The following is a 23,230-nucleotide window of genomic DNA, read 5'->3' on the forward strand; positions in this document are numbered from 1 at the left end:
AGTATGAAATAAGTGTTGATAAACAGAGACACAGAGACATAGAGCCTAAAATTCCAACACACATCCTTTTAGTAGTTCTTGAAAAAAAGAAAACACAAGTGATAGGAGATAGAAAATAAAATAGTAATGTAAAAAGAAAATAATTATGTGCTTCAAAAAGACCCCAAAACACTATTAAATATCAAATATGAATCTTGGTAAATTATCCTCATTTTGGTTCATCCAGGTGAAATTTCTTAGCTACAAAGATAATGAGAAAATGCATGGAGCGGGCACCTTCTTTACTAAATATTCATATAGATAAAACTATTCTTATAGAATACAAGAAGGAGTAAAAGCATAACCTATGAATAGTGACATTAAAGATAATATTGTTTTACATTTTTAATTAATTTATTGAAGTTTCACTTACAATAAAATGTGCCCATTATAAAGTCTTCTAATTTAATGAATGTAGCCTATTTAACTTCTACCCTAAAGAAGACTTGTATTTCCATCCCATCAAAACATTCCCTCATGCTCCTTTTTGGTTGGCCCCTTCCCTATCTCTGATCATAGGACACCACTGATCTGTTTTCTGTCTCTAAAGGTTAGTTTACTTTCTAGAATTCCATATGAATTGATCAAAAAATATATACTGTTTTGTGTGTGAATTGTTTCACTTGGTATTGTATTTTTTTAAATACCTCACTACAGTAGCATACATCAGTATTCAATTTTTAATTTTTTAAAAAATATTCCATTGAATATACCATGGTTTGTTTATCCATGTACCTTTTGATGGATATTTGATTTCTTCCCAGTTTTGAGGTCTTATAAATAAATTGATCGGGCTACTAGAAAAAATCAATCCGCAAGACATTTTCTGGACAAATACTTTAATTTGTCTTAGATATTCATTTCTCTTAAGAGTAGAATTGTTGAGTCATATGGTAAGTTCATGTTAATTTAATATAAGTTAACTACCAAAATGTTTTGCAAAAAAAATGTATGAGCCCCAGTTTCTCCATAGTCTCATCAACATTTGCTATCATCAGTCTTTTTTTTAATTTTAGGGGATCTAGTAAGTGTGTAGAACTATTTTAGAGAGATATTTGCATTTCTCTAAAGACTAATGATATTAATCATCTTTTATGTTTTTAATGGCTTTTTTTAATCTTTTATGAGGTGTATGTATAAAGCTTTATCCATTTTAAATTGGGTCATGTGTCTTTTTCTTATTGAGTTGTAAGATTTTTTCTTATATTTGAATAAAAACATTTAAATATATGCATATATAATAAATATAAAATATGAAATGAATATAAATATAAAATAAATATTTAATATGTGATATTAAATATGGAATAAATTTTAAATATATAATATATGAAGTTATGAAATGTTAAATATACATGCATTTTCATATTAAGGTTATCTTTCAAACCAAATATTTCTTATGATGATTAAGTTCAATGTAACATCCTTTTCTTTTACCATTAGTGTTTTTTGGTGTTCTCTGTTTATGAAATCTTTGCTTATCATAAAGTCACATAAAGTCTTTCTTATGTGATCTTTTTGTTGGCTTTATGTTTAGGTGCGTGCACCATTTTAAGTTAATTTTTGTGTATGGTGTGAAACATGAATTGAGGTTTATTTTTTTTCATATCAGGATCTAGATATTACAGCACCTTTTTAAAAAAAGACTACCTTTCCATATTTAATTCCTCTGTTAATTTTGTCAAAAATCAATTGGGAATATTGTGGGGACCCAATTCTGCACTTTTTTGTTCCAATGTTCAATATGTCTATGTTTATAGCACTGTCAAATTGTATTGATTATTGCAGTGTTAGAAAATCTTAAAATCATGTAGTTTAAACCCCTTTGTTCTTTTCCAAATTATTTTGGTTATCCTATGCTATTTGCATTACCACCCAAGTCTTAGAATCAGCCTGTCAATTTTCATTAAAGAAAATTGATCTATGAATTAATTTAAGAACTAACATCTTAGCAGCATTTAGTCTTGCAATTCATGATCATGGACTATCTCTCAATATATTGGTATATTCTTTATTTCCTCTAGCAATGTCTTGTATTTTTTTTTGCAAGAGTTCTTATAAATATTGTGCTAAATTTTTCCCAAATATTTCATGACATTGTAAATATTTTTTCATTCAACTTTTTAATTGAAGTATAATTAGCATACAGTGTTATATTAGTTTCAGGTGTACAATCTAATGATTCAACAATTCTATACATTACTCAGTGATCATCAAGGTAAGTGTACTCATAATCCCTTTATCTATTTCACCCATACCCCCACCCACCTCTCCTCTGGCAACTATCAGTTTGTTCTCTGTATTTAAGAGTCTTTTTTGGGGCACCTCGGTGGCTCAGTCGTTGGGCATCTGCCTTTGGCTCAGGTTGTGATCCCAGGGTCCTGGGATTGGGCCCGTATCAGGCTCCCTGCTCAGCGGGAGGCCTGCTTCTCCCTCTCCCACTCCCCCTGCTTTTGTTCCCTCTCTCACTGTCTCTCTCTCTCTCTGTCATATAAATGGTTAAATAAATCTTAAAAAAAAAATCTTTTTTTTTTTTTTGGTATGTCTCTTTTTTCTTTGTTTCTTCAATTTCATATATGAATGAAATCCTGTGGTATTTGTCTTTCTCTGACTGACTTATTTCACTTAACATTATATCCTCCAGGTCCATCCATGTTGCAAATGGCAAGATCTCATTCTTTTTTTATGGCTGAGTAATATCCCATTGTATATATACCATATCTCTTTTATCCATTTATCTATAGATGGACACTTGGGTTGCTTCCATATCTTGGCTATTGTAAACAATGCTACGATAATATGCTATAAATAATATTTTTAAGTTTCATCATTCAACTGTTCATTGTTAGTATTATAACAGTATATATAAGTAGAAATATATAGGTTATAGTGCAATAATATATAGAAATGGAATTGATTTTTGTGTATTGATATTTATTATGGAACTGCTAAATTTACTTACTAGTTCTAAGTAGTTTTTTGTAGATTCATTAGGATTTCTATGCTCAAGCTCATGTCTTAAACACTTTTACTTTGTTTTCAATATGCATATATTTTATGTAATTGCCTTATTGAACTGTTTAAGGTTTCAAGGTTAAATTATAAGGTATCCTTTAGACATGCCTCCATCATTTTTGGAACACAGCATTACTTGCTGGCACTATAAGATATTTTAATCTCATCCCCTGGAGACAAGTGTTTTCTCTAAAGAATCCTCATTGTTTATTTGAGAATGGCATTAGGCACTATGTGTGTTCATTGCTACTGGCTTTTCTTGCCTTCTAGGCCCCTCAGTGGACAGAACTAGGAAACATAAGCATGTATAATACATTAACACATGCATATATACACATCAACATTTATCTCTCAATCAATCTGTAGATGGAGACAGAGATACAGACAGAAAAAGCACGAATTTCTATGACTATCTCCAATTACACCCAATACCATGGGTTTCATTCTAGCCTTCCCCCTTTCCCTATCTGTTACTTTTTCTGTAACATGACTCTTATTAACTGTAATAACTTTGTCTATTTATTCAATCCTAATATACACATAAACTAGTTTTAGAATTTTTAGCCCATATCCCATGAAAAATAAATTTAATAATTAGATCATAATATTTTTATAGTTATTTTTGTCTTTATCCAAATAGTTTATACTCAAAATACTACTTGCCAACCTTTCTTAGGTTTATCGTTTCTTCACCACTCTCTTTAGGGTGTATAGTATTCATCTGTAGTACATTAGGTTCATTCATTATTGTTTACATTCCATTTTAGATTCCCACTACATCCTGGTTGATTTCAATTATTTATTTATTTGGGGGAGTATGTGAAATATTAACATGTTTCTAAGAAGCAGAGCTAAATAAAAAAGGATAATCAAATGAATCTCTATTCTCATTCCTGATGCGCTGCGTTCATTCCTTTATTCTTTCCACTCCATTTCACCTCATGCTGTAGGTAACCAATCTCATTATTTGCTGGTTTATCCTTCTTGTATTTCTTCTGTTCTTTTATTTCTTACATTCCCCCCTTTTTTGTCATATAAGAAGGACAGCATTATATAGATATCCTTGCTTTTTATGCCTTAATAATATATCCTGGAATTCACTCCACAGCAGTTCATAGAGATCTTTTTCATTCCTTACTACAGTTGCATAGTCGATTATGTGGGTGTGTCATAGTTTATTTTTGTTTGATTTATTTATTTATTTTAGAGAGAGAAAGAACAGGAGGAGGGGCAGAGGGAGAGGGAGAAAGAATCTCCCGCAAACTCTCCGCTGAGCGCAGAGCTGACATGGAGTTGTGGGGAGAGGGGCTTGGGCTCACCACCCTGAGATCATGACCTGAGCGGAAATCAAGAGTCGGACTTAATTGACTGAGCCATCCAGGCACCCCCTGTGTCATAGTTTATTAAAACACAATCCAATATACGAATTATTTCCTATATTTCAATTATTTGAAATCCCCCAAAAGAATGTTAAAATGAATAATCTTTCATTGAGAATGTTTATGCTCATATTGTGGGAGATATAACATCATGGCAGATTTGTAGATGTAGAATTGCTCTATTGGGAATAAGTGCATATGTAGGCTTCTTATCTATTGCCAAATCCCACTTAAGAGGGTTATACTGCTTTATATTCTAACAACCAACGTATAAGACAGTCTATTTCCCCAACAAAATGTACTGTCATATTTTTAAATTTTTCACTTTTTTTGTAGGTGAGAGTTGGTATTTCACTAGTTTGATACGCATTTCTCTGTGAGTTTAAAAATTTTTTTCATATTATCACTTTTATATCTTTCATTGCATTGTATTTTCATGTATTTTACTTCTTTTCATCTGTTTTTTGATCCTTTGTTCTTCAGTTTTTAGGGGTTCTTTATATGTTAATAATATTAGTCCTCTTTCCATGCCATATGTTGCAAATTTTCTCTTTTGCCACTATTTATGATAGTTTTGCTGTTATTGTTTTGCCAGGCATATTTTTATGTCATCACATTTATCAGTTATTCTCAAAATCTTTGGATTTGAGTCATACATCAGCATTCACCCATGTTTTCTTTTAATAGCTGTATGGATTCATTTTTTTTAAGATTTTATTTATTTTTATTTGAGAGAGAGAGAATGAGAGAGAGGGAGTACATGAGAGGGGGGAGGGTCAGAGGGAGAAGCAGACTCCCCACCGAGCAGGGAGCCTGATGTGGGACTCGATCCCGGGACTCCAGGATCATGACCTGAGCCGAAGGCAGTCGCTTAACCGACTGAGCCACCCAGGCGCCCTATGGATTCATTTTTTTAACATTTAGTTCCTTAATAAATTCATAATTAATTCTTGTGCATGGTGTGAAGCACAGAACTAGTTTCATCTTTTTTTTTCCCAAATAGCTACCCAGTTGACCCAACAACATTTACTACAAAGCCCATCTTTGTCCCAGTGATTTAACTTCATCATATGCTAAATTTCTATATGTACTGTGAACTATGTCTTTTCTGTTTTTTTAATTCCATACATATACTTGTAACTTTAGTATGAGTACTGTTATATTACTATTATTTTAAAATTACATATATATAATACATAATATATATATACATATATCATATAACCTATATTTCATTAAAAATGGAAGTCATTTTTAAAAGCCAAACCAACCAACCAACAGAAGCCAGAGAGCAACTGTTTTTCTAAGCTTAGACAGGATATATTAAAACAGTGTTAAGCATATATTAACAAGGGGTGCCTGGGTGGCTCAGTCATTATGCGTCTGCCTTCGGCTCAGGTCATGATGCCAGGGTCCTGGGATCGAGTCCCCGCATCGAGCTCCCTGCTCAGCGGGAAGCCTGCTTCTCCCTTTCCCACTCCCCCTGCTTGTGTTCCCTCTTTCGCTGTGTCTCTGTCAAATAAATAAATAAAATCTTAAAAAAAAAGAATATATTAACAATGAGGACGTCTGGGTGGCTCAGTTGGTTAAGCATCTGCCTTCAGCTCAGTTCAGGATCCCAGGGTCCTGGGATCAAGTCCCACATCAGGCTCCTTGCTCAGCAGGGAGCCTGCTTCTCCCTCTGCCTGCCCCTCCCCCTGCTTGTGAGCTCTCTCTCTCTGACAAATAAATAAGTAAAATTAAAAAAAAAAGAATATGTTAACAATGGACTTCCTTCTGTATTTATTTTTTCAAATGTCTCCCTGTTTCTAATCTGAGAGATGTGTATTCATTTTCAAAAGACATTTCCTCTTGTTTACATGACATCATTATTTAGAGCAACAGTAGCTGGTTTTACTGTGCTCACCTGTGCTAAAATTCTGAGCATATGGCAATTTGAACTGCAAGATTTATTTTTTAGACTGGAGCACAATGCACGGAAATGGACCTTTTGGAGAATAGAGCATAACACTCTCACTTCATTAGATTCAGTGGGACCAAATTATGTTTTTACCATCATCCAACATTAGGGATTAAGGCCATGTCTACACATACAAACTAAAGGAATTAAGTAAATATCTGGATAATTTGAATAACAAAGTAATGTTGCTTTAAACAAAAGAATATTCTAAGAGGGCTTTTGGTAAAATCTACAGGTAACTGCCTTAGTTCTATTTGATTTAGCACTTGCAGCCATCAGATCATAGAATATGCTTGTGAAGTTGGTTAATTTTATAGGTTAAATCTTCAATATTGTTTTATATATTTTGTTTTTATTATTGTAATTGTTGCTGGTATTTATACCAATTAAAATATACTGTATTTACTGAAATATATTTGGGGGGATAATATTAAAATTTACTTAGGCGCTTTATAAATTAAAATTACTCTGTCATTTCCAAGCTTAAATGAGCTCAGAGTAGCAAGTAAAATTTAAAAATCTCCTCAGTCTTTGGGAACATACAACCCAGATATGTAAGATAAAATTTACACACACACAAAAAATGTTTCCAACTATTTTAAAGTAATGCATAATTGCTTTATTCATAAGAAAAAATATGTGATCAATATTTGATTTTCAGAGAATTGATATATTTATAAATTAAATATGAATTTACATTTTGGCTTATAGACATGTTGCATTAATTCAGAGATTAGATTGAAGGTAGTCAAGCTTTAGAAGGTCAGAATTGGGATAGATTTATAAGAATATGAAAATGGTACGGTTCATCTCAATTATTACATTTGAAATATAGAAAATGTCCCTTTAAAAAGGCAACACTGACACTTTGAAAATAAAATATGCTCACATATCTTGCAAACATAATATATTCTGCCATGTTAAAATTACATTTTTGTGCAGCTAAATTGCTTTTGATGTTTTTATTACAGTCAGATATGCTTTTCCATCACTCTCATTTTATAGGAATCAAGAATATGTATTATTTTATCATGCATTATGTTTTGAGCAAAGAATGGATAAAAGGAAAATAGATTTCACTGAGTCTGAGAAGCTTAACTATTTAAGAGGAAAGCATTTGCTTATAATGAATTAGCATTAGCTTAAGGAAAAAAACTATGGCTGACAAAAGCACTTTCACTAGCTATTAAAGAGGTTGAAACAGTTGACAAGAAGCTACTGCTGAAGCAAAAGAAAAGATAGATATTTGCGGCACCACACTTCTGCTTGATTAGAGGCAACCAGGGTGAATGCATAGAGAAACAAGCTGATATTCTAATATAACCAAGGTATTGCCCTTAAAGTCGAAATCAAAGTCTGCATTGGTTTTAGGATGTAAAAGAATGCTTAAAGGCTGTGGTATTAGTTATCAACTGCTACATATAAAAATTACCCCCCTAATTAGGTGCTTAAAACAACAGTAAACCTTTCTCATTACACAGTTCCTCTGGGACAGGAATTCCATTAGAGCTTAGCTGGGTGGTTCTAGCACATGTTCTCTCCTGAGGTTTATTAAAAGATAAAATATTTAAAATTTTAAGAGTTTATTTGAGCAAAAAAACTATTAGAATTGGGCAATACCCAATCTAACGAGTAGAAAGGAGCTCTAAGGAGCTGTACAAAATGAAAATCTTATATAGGACAGGAAGTTATAGTAGGCAAAAAAGTGGGTTGGTTGTAGCAAGTTTACTTTCCTTTAGGGAATGGCAGAGGGTTATCAGGCAGATTACCTAAATAATACTGATCAGCGGATTCCTGATTATTTGGTTTAAGGTTCCATTCCTGGGAAAGCCACAACTGTGATTAAGTCTTGGCTTGGTGATGTGGGACTTAACATAAGGAACCCCATTTTGATTTTGGACCTGTTGTCTGGTTTTTAACAGGTTGTTGTCAAGATACAGACAGGCCTGGACCACATTCCTGTGAAAGCTTGATTGGGGCTGAAGAATCCACTTCCAAAATGGCTTAATAAAATGGCTAGTAAGTTGATGCTGGCTATCCTGGAGAAACTTGATGCTGGCTATCCTGGAGAAACATCAGTTACTGCCATGTGGCCCTTTCTGCTGGGCTTCTTGAGTGTTTTCACAATATAGCAGCTGGCTTTCTTCAGAGGCAGTAGTCCACAAGAGAGCAAGGCAGAAGCCACAAGAGCTGTTTTGAACTTGCCTCCAAAATCCACTTTCATTTCTTCACTATTCCATTAGTTCCACAGGTGAGAACTATCCAAAGTGGTGGGGACTACACAATGCTGTGAATAGTGGGAGAGAAGGATCAATGGGGTGTCTTGGATTGGGTCTTTAAGAAATCAATGTCATTATAAAATCTCTCTATTCATCATAGGAAAAAAAATAAAAAACACCAAAACAATAACTTGTCATTATTGTTTTAATTAAAAGTAGATAATCACTGAGTGTATGCTTTTAATATGGTATGTTTTCTGAAATATTAAGATGGTAAGAGATACTAAAAATTAATTTGCAAGATTTCTACTTCAATTAATTGTATGTTTAGGACTCTACTGATTATTAAAATATATAGCTCTAGGAATAAAAATATTGCCCACTTAAATACGTACACATTGCCTATATACCATAGCTGCCCTAATTAATTAGAACTTCTGTGAAGGCAACTTGTCTTTTACCAATGCATTGTCAACAGCACCTACATAGTGCTATACACAGAAGGCACACCATAAATGTTAGTTAAAATATAATAAAATTTTAGGACACAATTCCTCAGAACAAATACATTAATATTCGTGATGGTCTTGCTAAGATGTATTGGCATTTGATAGCATGCCTCCACAAATAGAAATACAAAAACATCTCAATGCCTGGATTTTGTTGTTTCAACACTGATTTGAAGGTAGGTCTTATTCTAAGCAAATTATGGAGTAGGCAAAATTATTCTTTATTGCACTGATCTTTTCCAACTCCTGGTTCATTTTTCCTTTCATGGTAATCTTTCTCTTTAGCTGGGCTTAGAATTCATCTAAGGTGAAGAATTGTTTTGCCCAGAGTCTTCCTAATATCAAGCACTGTGTCTTTCATCAAAGTCTGAAAGGATCTGACAGATCTATTTTGTGAGCTTTTGCATTCTCAGGGGGCTCTTTTTTTTCTTCCCCAGGGGTGATTTTTCCTCTTCAGATACCCAGTGTTCCCTTTTCTTTAGCTACCTCTTTTGAACACAGAGAAACACCGTCACTCTATCTGTCATGTTCACTTGTTAATTGATGGATTTTTCTTTGAAATAAAATAGTTGCTGCCAATGTATTACCTAAACCAGACAGTGCACTTCAAATGTTTCATCTCTGAGCAGTAAGTCTGATAGAATCCTTTTAAGCATTCCTGACAGCCAGAGGAAGGTATTAAAAAAGGTTCTTCCAAGGTATTTCAAGCCAATAGACACACACCAGGAAACAGCTTAGCTTGGGCTTCAGAAAGACCATCCGGCCACCACAGCAGCCAAAGGGCCTAAATTACAGCCTCTTTAAATGCCAGGACATTCCCTACCCTGTCTACCTCTCATAGATGTCTCTGGAAAATGCACTTCATACAGACTTTCTCATACCTTTCATACTTTTTTGTTTTGCTAGTTAAGCTATGGGTACCTTGCCCTCTTCTCTTTTGGATGATCATTTTTTTCTATAATTTTTAAACATTCTTCTACCTCCTTCTAAAGTGCTGATACATATTTTCTTTCTTTTCTTGATTGCTTCTACTTCTGGTGTTGAAGATTTGACGATAAAACATGTTGCTGGGATGTGATGTATCTTCTTTATTAATAGATGTTATTGTACCATGTAAATTATGAAAATGAATTATAAATACACAATGCCTAGTAATTAATCAGAAACAAATAGGACTGGATGTTCTTTTTCCCTATAAAAATAACAAACAAGAGGCACCTGGGTGGCTCAGTCAGTTAAGCATTTGCCTTCAGCTCAAGTCATGATACTGGGGTCCTGGGATCAAGCCCCAAGTCAGGCTCCCTGCTCAGCGGGGAGTCTGCTTCTTCCTGTCCCTCTCTCCTCCCCTTTCTCGTGCTCTCTCTCTCTCAAATAAACAAAATCTTTAAAAAATAAAAAATAAATATAAATAGCAAACATGACAAAATGGGAATTACTATATGGTATGATAAATATAATAATGCAAAAGAGATTAAAAGATGGTAACATTTTATAGCTGGATTTAGATTCAAATGAGGTGAAAGAATTAGACCCAGATACTTGCCTAGGTATGCATAGCTAAAAGTTAGAGCATTTTGCTTGAAATACCACAAATCACTGCTGCTCAGGTCCTCAATGATTTTCAAAGTATCTAAGATTTCACATAGTTAAGTGGTGAGCAAGAGATCCTGAACTGAGCATTTACACATGTAGAGAGAAGGGCCAGAAAGAGAAAACCAAAATGAATAATGAATCAGTGGGGCTGGACTTCAGCTACTACTGCCTTAAGGGGCCTAGACATATTCATCAAGCAACACTATGAAGGTATTACTACATGTCAAGCCCTGTGCGAGCATCCTACCCTCTCAGGATTTACAGTCTAATAGAAATAGAACCCAGAGACATAATCAGTCATAATACCACCTGACATTATAACATAGTGAAACAAATAAGATTATGACAAAATATTTCTAACATAAAGTATTTTTTTAATTTTTTATTGTTACATTAATCACCATACATTGCATCATTAGTTTTTGATGTAGTGTTCCATGATTCATTACCATAAAGTATTTTTAGAAGCATTTGAAGAAGAAATAAAAAAGAAGCATTTGAAGAGCAATTTATGTATATACAAACTAAATTATCGAAGCATCAGAAGCAAGGTATCCAAAAAGGGAAGTATATCAAAAATATCAGCAAGTGCTCTGTCATGTTTTAAGACCTATATGATAAAATAACCAATGTCTGTTTTTTACGTCAATATAAGAAAAGTGGCGTTCTTACAGGTAATCATTTTCACATATTAAAGTTTATAATCCATATCAAAAGTATGGTGTAACTGGCAAGGAATTTATTAATTTGACTGCTGCTACATACGTTTGTCTCCTAATATATGTCTATCAGAGTGTCGTGAGCAGTCCTCAACACCGGGTAGCTCTTAGTACCATTTCCAAGGGTGGTATTTCCTTCCTATCATTCAGTGCATGCTGCCTGCCTATCATCTGTTTGGATGTTGTTCACCAGGGCAGGGAACAATGAGAATTTCCTATCGGCACTCTTGTTGTTTACTCAAAAGTGAGGACAATCAAGAGCTAACACTCTCTTCAATGTGGGGGCAAGGGAGCAGAAAGAAGGAAAAATAGAGAATAGAGCAAGACTGCCAAACTTAACTTGTGGCTCAAACTTTGTGCTGTTCAGCATGGTAGTTACCAAACACATGTGGTTACTAGACACTTAAGGTGACTCGTGAGAATAAGAACCTGAATTTTTAACTTTATTTAATTTTCATCAATTTGCATCCAAATAGCCAACATAGCTATTAGTTACCGTATTGAGCAGTGCAGGTCTAGAGACATTAAATACATAAAAACAGTGATTCCCTAAATGCGGTCTAGGGATGTCTAAGGCTCTCTGAGAACCTTTTACAGGGCCACAAGATCAAAACTATTTTCTATAAAATTACTAAGAGGTTATTTGCTTTTTTACTTCCATGCTTTCACAGTGGCATTTTTCAGAGGCTACATGACATATGGTATGCAACAGACTGAATGCAGCAATAGATTTGAGAATCCAACTGTCTCTTCTTAAGCTAAACATAACAAAAGAAAAAATAATGCCAGTTTCTTTTTTTTTTTTAAGAGTGAGAAAGAGAGCCCGTGAGTGTGGAAGAGAGGGAGTGAGAGAATCTTAAGCAGGCTCCATGCCCAGTGCAGAGCCTGATGTAGGGCTCGATCTCACAACCATGAGATCATGACTTGAGCCAAAATTAAGAGTCAGACACTTAACTGACTAAGCCACCCAGGTGCCCCCAAAATCCTAGTTTCTATTTTTTTTTTGAAAAATAAAGTTATATTTTATAAAGCATCTGTTGACATATGCATACATGTAATTTTAATAAATATTATATATTTTAAATTATCAATTTTAATTTTTAATACGGTAAGTATCAATAGATTCAACTCATATAAACAAATCTCTTTGGGGTCCACAGTAATTTTCAAGAGTATCCTGTGACCCAAAATTTGAGAATTGCTGGAGTAACCACGCAATAATTTCACTGCCTATTTTGAGAGGAAAATTCCTTGCATGTTTAACGAAGCTTTGAGAATCCTTTGTGTTGGATGATCCTTTGAGTATGATTGGGAAGTAGTCCAAAACACTTCTAAATGTTTCCCAAAGCAATCAATAATCAATATCTCCTCCTGGGTCAGACTATATCTTTAAGAGGAGCACTTTTCCCACAGCAGCCTTGCTACTCTGGAGGATTTCAAGCATACAGAGAACGCAATTATTTTTTAATACCAGTAAACTACCCAGCATCAGAACATCTGGTTTTAATGAACAAAAGTTAATGCATATTAATTTCAGAAATTTATAGGCAGATCAGCATCATATGTAGATAGAATACTATGATGTGCAATATTTTGCACTGAATAGGTCCTGTACAACTAAAACTGTTTGCCGACCATGTGCCACCACCATGGGCCAGAAAAACCACACCCTATTTAATGATAGCCTCCATTATCTCCCTAAGGATCCAAAGTCATTATGCAAGGAATATTCTTTGAATCAGCACCAATTGCTTTAACTCTACCTTTATGAGGTTCCAAATCTTCATAAAATACTCCATTAATTAAATGTTCTACTCTTCCTAAGAAGAACTGTCTTTAGTCAGAGCTTATACTAACCTCTTAAAGGCCCAATTTTTGCTTTCCACTACTGTCTACTGCTTTGAATACTCCCATTGAGCTCTACACTCAGTAGGGGTTTAGGGTTATAAAACACACAAGCTCTTGTTGATACATCTTATCCTGTGGAGGAGCCTCTAGACATCAACCTTACTAGTACAACACTGCCCTTGGATGTGAGCAAGAGAGGCAACTATCCTGGGTTTTGCAGTAAAGAAAGTCCCGTTTGGGACTTTCTCTGACCAACTCTCCACCCCCATTCCCATGGGAAAAAGAGTTGCAAGGTCAAGGGAGGTATCCAGCCTGAGAACAAACTTCCCACGTCTAGACCATGTATACCAAAGGTCTCAGAATTATTTGCACAAATGACCCAAACCTTGTTTCTAGGACCTGTTCTGGCCTCTCCCCTGGATCTTTCTTCCCAAAGATGTATGTATATTTCTAGTCCTAAGGGATAGCCAAAGGATCAGAAGTTCATAGGGTTTGAACATAGAGCTTAGGTGTTTAAGTTCAAGTATCCACAAAAATACACAAGAGGGTCTTCCCTGTACAATATGGAACTAGATGTGGGAATAGAAGGGAGCAGGGTGTCATTCTAGCACAGAACAAAGAGCATATTTTATATTTTGCTTGATTGGCAACTTTTAAGATTAATACATTATTATTTATACTCTTGCCATGAGCCACAGAAATGTTAGGAGTGGGCCTGAGCCTTACCTTTCTTTTTTGGGAAACCCTGTGATTCTATCATCAATACTAGTTCAGATCTATTCACCAGATAAGCAGTCAGTGATCTGAAAAATATGGGCAATAGAGATTCAACATCCATAGATTTCAAGTACAATGAATAATGACTAAAATTTTAGTTCCCTAAAGAGACAACATATTGTTATCCCTTAGCATATGGAAATTGCATGCCAGAGACTTAGTATCAATCCATTTAGAAAAGGTACCTGACCCTGAAACTAATAATATATTATATGTTAACTAACTTGAATTTACATAAAAATAAAAATAAAAAATAAGATAAATATAAAAGGTACCTCACCTATATACTTCTTATATGTATTTTTGAAAGGCTTTAAATAAAAAAAAAAAAAACTACAGGTTGTAGGTAGGTCAATCAACAATTATTCTGTCAATCAACAAATGGCATCATCTTATTTTTTCCTAAATTCTTAGATGTAGCTCCTTTTCTAAGTCTTCTAATTTGGCACCTCAGAGTGTAAAGGCTTCTGGCTGGTTGGCAGCTGTATACAAACGCATGTTAATTCATCTATCTCTTCACTCTCTTAGCTCTCCTAGGTGCAGGGAATGAAGACAGAAAAATTGTTTGCTTTTATGCTTATCCCTAATTGGGAAATAATTATTTTCACATATTTTAATGGAAGAGAGTCAACTGTAGTACATTGTCAGTTTCATTCCTGCCTTCTCTAGATGACCAGAACCCTAATGTGGTTTTTCTTTTTCTCTTTCAATGTCCCTACTTCCTTCCAAACAAAATTATATACCAGCACCTCCAAAAAAACCCTATCTCCAATTCATCTCTTTTAGTTTTCATTCATTCAGCATTTATTGACTGCTGTCAGTACATAGTATCATGGGAACTGGAGATACAACAACAAAACAATGCCTCTTCTTTCATGGAGCTTAGATTCTAGTTTGTGCACAATATGTGGAAAGGGTGGGAAGAGGTATATCAGTAAACGTACAATATGCCAATGAGTGTTAAGTGTTTTAGAGGAAGGAGAAGCAGATTAAGATGGAAATGGAAGAGCAGGTGTTATTGCTTTGTTTTATAAAGGGTAGTCAGGAAAGTATTACAGATAAAGTGATCCTTGAACACATATAAAGGAAGTGAGAGAGAAAGTCAAGTGTAAAATTGGGATAAGCGTGTTCTAGGCAGAAGAAATAGCAAAGGAATGGGTGGATGTGCCTACCATGTTCTAGGAAGAGCAATGTCACAAATATATGGCTACGTTAGAAAGAATGAATTGGAGAGTCAAAGAAAGGTTAGAAAGTTAGAAGAAAGAGTAGAACTGTGTTTTGCTCTGAGCCACTGGAGAGGTTCATGAAGAGGAGTGAATAATATGATGCTTTAAAATGATTGTTCTAGATGCTGCCTTGTGGGTAAAATTTGAATTTGTAGTAATTAGGATAGGCTAAGTTATGCTACCGTGACAAATATCCTAAAAGCAAATGATTTGCAACCATAAAACTAGTTCTCATTTGTTCTATATCTACATTGTTAGTCAGAAAGAGGATTATGTTCATTGCAGTTACTCAGAGATCCAAACCAATGGACTTGTTTTCATAACCACAGTATAAAAACAAAGGCATGACAAACCATATATTGGCTCTCCAAGCTTCTGCTACTGAGTGCTACTATCACTTCTGCTCATATTTCACTGGACCATGCAAGTCTTATAACCCTGACTGCATTGAATCTGGTAAAGAATTTCAATACTAAAATTTGTCCAAAGCAGAACAGACATTTTTTAACATCCTGACTGACAAACATGCTTTCCTTATGATCACAAATATTTAGTTTGCTCCCTTCCCCACATGCAAAATACTTCAAACCCTCCCCCAAGAGTGTTCAAGAATTCTGTCCAATAATATTATCAGATCTAAAAGCACAAGATCAAGTAAGTATATATGTAAAAGTCTAGATGTGCCACTTCTTGTTCTAAAGACCTAGAAATTAAAAAAAAAAATGCATACACAAAAAAATTCTATAATCTACCTCTCTATCCTACTCTCATTGGATTCACAGAAGAGAAATAGAATGACTGGAATAAATATTCCTGGTAAGAAATGGGAAAAATGGACATGGGGAGGAAGCACCTAGAAGTCACTAAACCGTAGAAATTCTGCATTCCCACTGAGTGGCCATTGAGAAGGTTATCTACCCGAGAGTAGTTCTCAAGCCTGCAGTTCTCAAGGGTCCTAGGCTCTGACCTCTACACCTTATCCTCACTGTATACATCTGAAGAGGATATAAGAAAATGTAGTCCACTCAGACCTGAGCAGCTTGCTAAGCCTTCTTTACCACCGAAAGATTTGGGGCCCAGGGACTATTTTAAGCCTTAATTGTCACAGTTTCACAGGCTGGTAGGATTTTTGATAGTACAATTATCGCAAAGCTATAGTCCTCTTATTCCTAATGTTTTCAGTCATCTTCATGTGCCAATAATCTTACTTACAATTCTTTTGGAGACGTGCCTTGCTCTCTGGACTTTATTGTGGGTATAAACTTAACAGATATCCTGGGAGAGGCCCACCCCTAGTATTTTTTCTCTAGACCTTCTGATTCACCAAAAAGATTTACAAGGTGAAGAATAAATTCATTCAGAGATTTTATGTGTGTCTGATGGCCATTGTTTTTTGGGTTTTTTTTTTTTTTTGGCCCTTACTGCTGCTAGGCTGAATTTTAGTCTTTGTTTTTTAAAGTCCTTAACAGTTTTATCTTATCTTTTTACTGTTGTAACATGTCAAAATGAAGTTAAAAGTAAGAAACTAGTTGTTGATATTTGCTAATGCTCTTGTGTAGAGCTACAAGCCAATGGGTACAATATTTACTTTCCATGTGACCATAGGTTAGAATTTTACCACTGTATAACATGAATCAACATCCACCTGGTCTCCAATAATACTTCCTCGACACCTACCACCCATTGCTATACTAATGCCAAAGATTTTTGGGGTTTGTTCTTGTTGTTCTGGCATCTCCTGGAACAGTTTATCAGTTAGAATCGGCAAAGTTAAACTGGCTGCCAACCTGAAAGTCTTAGTGACTTAAGGCAATGAAATTGATTTTCCTTTTATCCTACATATCTACCCATAGTCTGCGAGGTTGTGGGGCTTGTAATAGGAACCCTAGTGAATGGATTATGTAAGTTCCATCTATCACACTTGTTCTTAGTGCTACTACCCAGAAAGGATACATATAAATAATTCTTATACATTTCATTGGCCAGTCAAGTCATATGACCAAAACAGGAGTTTAAGTGGGGAGAAAAGTAGATTTCTACTATAGGGCCAGTGTGAGAAAAATGACATTAGCAAAAGGTCCTAATGAATACCACTGTGGATAGGGATGGAACAAGGGAGACTATGTAGAAAGATACTGGAGTAACTCAGGCAAAAGATGTTTGTGGCATGGATCAGGGGGATGTTGTAGTAAGAAGTCATCCAAGTTTCAGTGCACTTTGAAGAGAGATCTAATAGTTTTTGTTAATAGAATGAGGTATGAGAGCAAACGAAGGAGTCAAGAATCAATCTAAAGTTTTGACCTGAACAAATAGAACAGAGGTGTCACAGATATAAAGATATAGAAGGAGCCATTTTGGGAGGTAGTATCCAAACTTCAGTTTTGTGCATGTTAATTTTGAGAACCATACTCTGCATTTGGCTCTACACAGGTAATGGTTACTGAAGAGAGGTCCCTTCTTCTATGATGGCTAACTGGCTACACCTACTCTTTAAATCTGAAACTGAAACCATTCATGCTGCAAGAAATCTGGTGCACCTTGGGCTTGTAATGATGCAGCGATCACTCTGTCTGTGTTTTCAGTGTTCTTTTACCCACATATATTCTAATTTTACAAGATTTATTACGTATTCCTACATTCAGTGACCCATAATACCTGCCAGACTAGAAGCTAATGGCATTAATTAAAAGTTCTTTATTATGTTCTCTTTAGAAAAATTGATCTTGGAGAAGGCAATCATTCTACAGCACTCCCAAAAGTTCTGGGTTATTTTTACTCTATTAAACACTATTTCCTTTTTAAGCAGATCATGCATGTCTCACTTATAAAGATAGAAAAATACTCCTATCTTGTAACTACCCTTTAAAAAACACTTAGAGGCTCAGGAATTATTAAAATCAAATCTGCCTTAAATGTCTCAGAAACTGGGTCCAGTGCTTCCTGATGTTTTTCACAGGACTCTTAGCAAGTACATAATAACATTACCTATCTTATTAGCAACAATAGGAAGTGACTTGAAAAACAAATTTTATTTGATTTCAAATAGAACATTTACTCAATCATGCCTTTCAATTCTGGACACACTTTTGCAGAAGTGGCATTATTAGGTAGTCTCCAGTCTCTTCTGCAAAAACCCAGTTTAAACACACTATTCCCCAGGTTATTGGAATCTGTTTGTGATCAGTATAAAGGACTATAACTTTGGGAATTGTGGCCTGAGTCATACATAGATCAAGCACCACTCCAATGGCTAAAAGTGGTGTTAACTTGTTATTCACTATCCAGTAGCACTTGGCATTAATTACCCATAATTCCTGCTCATGCTTCTTTACTGAGACTTCACCAGCCTTCTTAAAATTTCCTGAAACTTCGGACTCAGCTCAGACTCAGTGTTTGGCCTCATTTCCTGGACTTCTACTTGCTTTGGTCTGGAGCCTTTGTCAATTTCCCAGTACCATAGCTCCGTGGATATTCACTTTTTTTTTTTTTTTTTTTTTTACGAGGGATTTCTTGGTTGGGTGGATTCCAGAGTACTCACTCTTTCCATCTATACTAGAGGAAAATCGTCAACACAGTTAGTAACTTCCTGAGTCCTACACCCAACTCCACTCCAATTAAAACTCATAATATTCTGATACCTACTGTCTTTACTAGGACTGCAATTACTTCAAAATCATCTCAATGTCTAACTCCTATGCATGAAGATGCAAATGTGGGTCATAGACCTCACCACAACCACACAATCTTATTCTTTTGTTTTGTTTTATGCTGTTTTTTTTTCCCCTCAACTTGCTTCTCCTACACTTATATTTGAATAAGATTAGGTAGGCCTTTTGTGTGTTGAAGTTGGCTACCATTTCCCTGGCTCGGGGCTGCTCCTGTAATCACAATGTTTGATCTTTGATTTGGGGTCATGTATTTCCAGTACAGGCCACAATACTCACACACACACACACAAAAAAATCTAATCTCATAAAACTGCAAGTTCTTTTATCCTTTCCCTGCTGGGTGCTGAAAAACTTATGCTTTCATAGAAATTTCTGCCCTGCAGAAAACTTGTTCTATATTCAGTCAAACACAGATGCAAAAGCCTTCCCAACTTTCACCCCATGTTCCAACTTAAAGGATCTATCTCTGCATTATCCAGCTGTGTATCTCTATCTCTAAGGCATTTGATTCTTTTCATCTTTCTCCAAGGGTGTTCAGTGTGTAGTCCAAATTTTTCCTTCCCAAGCACACCTCTTAGCCATCTGAAAAATGTCTGAACTTTTTGTCATATTTTAATTATATCACACAGAGATCTTTCCTTCCCCAGGAAACAACAAAAACAAACAAAACAAACCAGCATTTACATTTCATGTTAGATAAAGGAGTACATGAATCACCTTCCAGATGCACTGTTTCTTCAAACTTCCTGCATATTAGCTCTTTTCTAACACTATGAAAATTAAGTTCCTGCACTATGTTTGAAACATGCATGTTTGACATTACATCCCCAAGTGGGCCCACTAGTAATGACCACCAGCTTCCATAGAAAGGGATGTCCACTGGAATTGCTACCTGTTTTGTCTGGCCCCCTCTCCTGAGCACTACTCAATGACAGTTTAGAAGCTGTCCTTGATTGGCACTAAAAGTATACTTTGATTCTAGCAAGGCATAAAATACCACAGTTCTGGAAGCAAAGACAGTAAATTCTTGCCTCTGGCCCTCAAGTTTAAAAGCTTAAGATAGAACTATACACAATTTACTACTAAGCAAATATGTTAACATGTGAAATCCAGAGGTTGTTTTAATAATAATAATAATAGAGAACATATATGGGGATATTTTGTGCCAGCACTACTTAAGTATTTTATATTTCTTAGCTCATTTAATCTTAACAACATCTTATGAGTTCAATACTATTGTTTATGTAAGCGTGGAGTAGGAAACTGGAGGAAAAGAGAGGTTTGGTCATCTGCCCAGCATCACACAGTTGAGAAGCATTAAAGACAGGATTCCAAAAAGACACATGCATTTACAATGAAGTTTCTTTATAATTCAGATGAGCCCCCCCATTCCTCAAACAGCATCAGGGAATCAGTCTACTCACGTCCCCTTCTTCCTATGCCATTCTACTGCTTAACCTGCTCCAAATTCCAGAGTCCCTGCTTGCAGGCAATTTATTTCATCTAGTTTTTGTTTGATGTTTGTTTCTTTGATGGAGGTAAAAAGTTTGACTTCAGTCAGATTTGAACATCATTTCTTTTGTTATTATTTACGACTTCTTTTCACTATCTTATTAAAATCCACTGAACAAGGAAGTCGCAGGTATGGGTTGAAGAAACCCCTACCTGACCCAAAAAACTTTCAATTACTTGTATGTATTTATGTGTATCAAGCAATTAGTCCAAAGTCACATGGAAAACAAGTGGTGAAGTGAAGCTTTGACTTCAGGTGGCATGGCCTTCCCTCTGTGCAGTTAACTCTGATAGTTACTACTTCTCATATCATCATCATCATTTTATGATAATATAATCTACCTATATGGTGGTCACTATGAGTATAGTTCTTAAAAAACTGTCTGGCATATAGTGCTCAATAAACTTTTGTTATTATACTTAATGTTAAGGATGAGATTATTTTTGGTTGGCTTAAAAATATATCATATTGTATCTATTCCTCTGCATTTTTTTTTTATGTCTTCAGTTGCCCTCTTACTTTCCCTTCACACTGACAGGTAAATCTGATTTTTCAAGGAAATTCTATCATGCACTACCCAACTTATTTAAGCAATTTTTAATGGTTACACTGTGTCCTAAAGATAAAGCCCAACCTCCCAAACACCCGGCTTCCCCCAACTTCTCCAATTTCATTTATCACCAAACTCCTTACTCTAGAATGCTGAGCCATGTCCCACCTCCCTTACCCCTTACTCCTCAAACTGACTCCTACCTTCCTTCTTTGAACTTTGGCTCAGATTGCATGACCCCTGGCCCTGCCTCCCATGTAGCCAAGACTGAGTGAAGATCCTTGTTCTGTGCACTCCACAATATATGGTGAAGGCACTTAATTTTTCCCCTGCAGCATGTATCACACTGTACAATAATCTGCTTATTTATTGAGATTTCCACAAGCCTATGCCTTTCTCGGAGGCCAAGTGTATGTCTGCTCTGTTTAGTATCAATAAAAGGCCTGACACATGTTAATGACCCAAAATATTTTTGTGGAATAAATCAATGTATAAAAAACAATTTAATGAATAACATTATAATCAGGTCTATGGAAGAAGAATAATGCAAATGTTGGAACTACAAACTCTACTTTTTTTTTTTTTTTGTCTTTGCAAAGCTGGATAGTCAATTACTAGTCAATTATGTAGCACTGAAGTACAAGGAAGGAAGGTATTGCAACTCAGGAGACAAATTCACAATTACCACCTGTGGTAAGTAAGCAGAGTAGACAGGATGCTGCCAGGCAAGGCTAAGAGAAGAGCAATTTATCCTGGAACCAAAAGTTTTAAGAGAGATTGTCTATGATAGAGATGGAAATAGAAAGGTGAGTATGGAGGAGGACAGAAGGAAAGGAAATGACTGGGAAGAAAGAAAAAAGGAAAAGAAGGAAAGATGAGAAGAAAGGAGAGAGGTAGGGCAGGAAAGGAGGAGGGACAGAGAAATTAAGAAAGTTCTATAGATACAATGGAAGGCAGATACATGTATCTGGTAGGATAAGGTAATGTATTAGCCTGAAAGAAATAATAACTAGGATGATCATTTTAGAAAAGAAGTTGTTCTACAACAGAACCTAGTCAATATATATATATATTGTTTCTTTTGTAAGTGTCTCTGAGGCTGAACAAACATCAACACTACAGTGCCCCTCCCCCTTCTCAAAGACAGTGCAAGTGATTCATTTAATCCATAAAAATACTTTCTATATTCCATGCATGAAACAGTGAACAAGGATACAGTCTCTTCCTTAACTGTGTTTATATTTCAGCCAGAGAGTGGGAAATATGAATTTTTTATAATGCTCCAGGCATTGTGCTATATATTATGCATGCCTTTTTTCATTTAATTCTTAAAATAACCCTATAATAATGGGGCTATTATTATACCCATTTTAAAGATGAGTAAAATGAGGCTTGAGGTGACATTATTAGCCCTTGTTATCTGTTAGGATCACTAAGGGAGCTCTGTGAGGCAAGAACCCAAAACAAAAGGTCATGATTTATTTGACCCATAATGTGTACTAGTGATGAATACAGTTGACCCTTGAACAATCAGGAGTTAGGAGCGCTAACCCTCTGAGTAGTCAAAAATCCACACGTAACTTTTGACTTCCCCCCCCAAACTTTACTAACAGCCGACTATTGACTGGAACCTTTCCCGATAACATAAAGTCAATTAACACATATTTTGAATGTTATGTATATTATATACTGTATTCTTACAGCAAAGTAAGCTGGAGAAAAGAAAATGTTATAAGATAATTTTAAGGAAGAGAAAATATATTTATAGCACCGTACTGTATTTATTGAAACAAATCTGCATATAACTGGATCTATGCAGTTCAAACCTGTTGTTTAAGGGTCAACTGTACACATTTTTAAACTCCCAGTAATTCCAATATGCACACAATTTTGAAAACTTTGGCTTTGGCTGAGATTATAATTTACCCAAATTTATTTTACTCGTAAGTGGTAATCGGGACTCAAGACCCAAGTCTTTCTGATACCACAGCTTGTACACTTAATCCCTTGCCATGTCCTTAGGCTAACATCAAAAGATATCAAGAATAGTGGCACTGTAGGTTGTTCATTGAAACACACGCCTCTTAATAGTCTAAAGATCCATGATGAGTTAGACTATTGAAAAAATATGCATCAGGAGAATGGTATTAAAAAAAAAGATACGTTAGATATAAGGATGATATATTTCTTCTGGTTTCTATGAAGAGGTTCAAAA

The sequence above is a fragment of the Neomonachus schauinslandi genome, chromosome 9 (genome assembly GCF_002201575.2).
Source record: "Neomonachus schauinslandi chromosome 9, ASM220157v2, whole genome shotgun sequence".
NCBI classification, from domain to species: Eukaryota; Metazoa; Chordata; class Mammalia; order Carnivora; family Phocidae; genus Neomonachus; species Neomonachus schauinslandi.